Below are 3,948 nucleotides of genomic sequence, written 5' to 3' on the forward strand. Positions count from 1 at the left end.
TTCCGCCGGTTTTTCCTGTGTACCTTTGAAAGATACCTCTTCGTTATTATCTTAGGTGACTTCCCCCTGTGCGCAGCTTCCAGGCTTCCCTTCCACCCAGGAGCACGTTCTCCCTGTCCCCAGCACCTCTTCCCGCCGGTTTTTCCTGTGTACCTTTGAAAGATGCCTCTTCATTATTATCTGAGGTGATGCTTATATATTTTATGCTGTTATGTCTCATTGAGTCAGAATCAAGTCATAGCTGACTCTGCAGTGGGTTTTGAGAGACTGGCCATCTTTCTCCTGTGGAGTCACTGGTGGATTCAGATTGCCTGCCTTTGGATTTGCAGCACAACTCCTTACCGCTAAGCTACCATTTAAGCTCAATTCACTCTAAATTTTGTATGGACTTTGTGGGTGGCACAAATAGTTAAGTACTCAGCTGCTAGCAAAAGGTTGGTGGACCATAATACCCAGAAGCAGTCTCTTAAGAAAACATGGCAATATACTTCTGAAACAGATCAACCTTGAAAACTCTATGTAGCACAGTTCTGACACAGAGGGAGTATTGTAAAAGGACAACAGTACCACGGGGACAGCTATATCTGATCTCTACTAACTCCTCATCAACAACATCCACTATACAAACCAATTTCCAACAGGTCACACATGTTCCCATGCTCCCATGCCTATTTCTACTAATGCGAACAACAATCTTAATTGTTATTCTCAGTCTGAGATCTGTTGCAATAGCTAATAGTCCACACAGAACTATTCTTATGATTATGAGGTTTATTAGGGAAGTGGTCAGGATACAATTTATCAGTCAAGACAGCCTCTGAAATGTGCTCACATGGCCTTCAGCCTGGCAGCTTCAGGCCACTGTTACAAAGCCCTCTTAGTCCTGCCAATTATGGTGTTGCCCAGAAAGTTCTTCAGCAAGCTTAGGCAAAGGCCCTTGGTTGTGGTTCCGTAGCATAGCAGTCCTAGATCAGCTCTGTCAGGTCTCTGGTTCTGTGCTGCAGCTCTGCTTCTTCCTTGCTGCTGGGGAGATTCTCAAAATCTGCCTCTGACTCTCTGCTCAATTTAGTGGTGAGATTCCCTTGTGGATAAACTAACACACACTATTTGCATGTTCCTGCGCACCAATGTGGCAAAGTCAAAGTCAATCAACGGATATGAAAGCCATTTTGAACATTATACCCTGGACATCACAGCTATTCATCAGTCAAGAGTGACCCCATGGCAAGTGACTTGTTCTGGTTTTAGATTTTGTGTTAGAAAAGAAATGCTTGTTAATGCTGGGAGGAGATTAATTTATTAGATTGAAATTTATTAATTAATGCTCTACATCTCTGGAGGTTTGAATCCACCAGTGCCTCAGTGCAAGAAAGATGTGCAATCTCCTCCCACCCAATTTATAGCCTTAGAAAACCAATACAGGGTCAGCTGTAATTCAGTACCTACTCCACAGCAACAAATTTGACAATTTTTGTTGTTGATTATGATCTAATTAATAAAGCACATAACATCTATATTTGACAAGACATAGGATATTCTTCAGGGAGTTCTGGTGGCCTAACGTTAAAAAGTTACACTGTCAACCCAAAGCATGCCGTTTGAATTCACCAACTGTTCTGTGGGAGAAAGATGAGCAATATCCTCCTTTGTGATGTTCAGCCTCTGAAAACCTGTGGGAGGGTTAGCTGTAAGTTAGTTGAGCCTTGCTAGCATAGAACAATAACAGTAGTTTATGATTTCTAGACCCGAGGAACGGAGTAGATAATCATTATGTTGTTGTGTACCTTCGAGTCAAAACTGACTCATAAGTGACATTCCAGTTGGTTTTCAGAGGAGAATGCACAGGGAGAGATTGCCCATCTTTTTCTCATAGAGCAGCAGGTAGATTCAAACTCTATACCTTTGGGTTGCTAGCAAAATTCTTTACATTAAACCACCAGAACTCCCTTGAGATCCAATATACTACATTGAAAAGAAAATTCTTGTCTTATTCTATCTCTTCATTATCTGCAGTATTTAAGAACCAAAACATACATCCACCAAGTCAATTCCAACTCATAGCAACCATATAGGACAGAATAGAACTGTTGTCATGGGTTTTCAAGGATTTAAATCTTTATGAAAGTAGATTGAATCGTATTTTGGCTACAAAGCAGCTTATGCAAATCATTCATCTTTTTGTTGACCACCAAGTGGTTTTACCCACAATATAGGTATCTACAATTACCTTTATTTTTTATCTGAAAATAAATATATAGAATACATATTAACTTATGTATTATATAAGGAAATACAGAAGATAGTTGTGCTAACTGGTTCTGCAAGATGTATTACTATTGTCTCTAACCCTTCTAGGTATTACAATGAAAATTAGCCACATAGAATGTCTCTACCAGCCTGGGGACTTAGAGAGCAAGTGACATGGCTTACTCAGAAGCCTGAGCTATCCAGTTTGAGGGCAAGACCATGGTGGGGCTGTCTAGAGGACTCTAGAACGTATAGTGAGGCTGACCAAAGTAAACAAGTACCCGTATGAGTCAGTCGGCTTGGTAAGAATCAGAATTAGAGAGAAAGTTGTTCACAAAGAGTTGGAAGCACAGTCACAGCTTCCAAGGGAGAATAGATTAGGAAGAAAAATAATTTTTTACCCCTTCCTTCCCTTAAATTTCCTATCTGCATCTCATATTGACTAAACCTACCTAAAAGTAAGTTAGCATGTTATTAGGCCTTTCTGGATTTTAACTCATGTGACAGAATAGAGGGACATCATAGGTTTTCTAGGTTTTAATCTTTATGCGTGTTGGTCTTCCTGAGTGAGATGATGGTGAGGCCAATTGAGTTATGATGAAGGTACTGAAAATGCAATGGACGGGCAGAAGAACAAATAGTTAAGTGTTAGAATGGGTACAGCCAGAATACTTCTTGGAGGCAAAGATAACGGCTTTGTCTCACATACTTTGGGCATGTTGTTAAGAGGGGCTGTTCATTGGTGAGGGACATCAAGCTTAGAAAGAGAGGAAGACCCTCAATCAAGTGGATTGATACAGTGACTGCAGCAGTGAGCTCAAGTGTTTCAGAGACAAAGAAGATGACACAGGATAGGTCAGTGTTCAGATCCATTGTTCACAGCGTCACCATGAGTTACACTTGACTCTGTGATACATAATAACAATGATGACAGCAATCTTTGTGGGTGCAAATGACCCAGTCTTTTATCCAGCTGAGTGACAAAGTGGGCACTGCCAACATTTTAATTGAGTAACTGAGCCTTTAACCATTGCTCCACAAAGACCATTTTATATTTTTATTAGAAAAAAATTATTATATATTTATTTACTTACAAAATTAATATACATTGTGTTTCACACTATCCTTCATTCATATTGTATTTCATACAGTTATTCCCATTTATAGTGTCGAGGACTCTCCTTCATAGGGTCGCTATGAGTTGCCTGCGAATCGACGGCACTTAACAACAACAAAAACATTCCCATTCATTATATTTTATAGAATTAATCAACATTTAACTATTCCCACCATTGCCCTGCACAAAAACTTCTTTTAAAAACATAGAATTTTCAATGATTGAAAAATTATGCATGTCAGGAAGGTGATTGTGATGAAGAATTTGTTGGGAATAGGGGTTAGTTGAATCATTTAAAGTAAGGCCAAGTTTATATAACAAGTTTAAAGCAGGGCTTCAAAGATGATGCTGTCTTACATGTAGATGGACTACCATACCATTTGAATGTGTATGGCTATTCACAGTCTAATAACTGTGGGTCATAAACTAATATACAAATTTTATGCATCAGGCTTCTGAAAGGGCTTAGTATAACATCAGTTTAATATTTGTCATATGATGGATTAGATTGATTTGCAAATGTTTGTATAGTTTTAAAAATATTTATGTTGACAATTTATTTGGAAAGTATTTGTTCCTTAAAA

Source organism: Elephantulus edwardii, unplaced genomic scaffold (assembly GCF_000299155.1).
Source record: "Elephantulus edwardii isolate Elephantulus edwardi_28Jun2011 unplaced genomic scaffold, EleEdw1.0 scaffold00056, whole genome shotgun sequence".
Classification (NCBI taxonomy): Eukaryota; Metazoa; Chordata; class Mammalia; order Macroscelidea; family Macroscelididae; genus Elephantulus; species Elephantulus edwardii.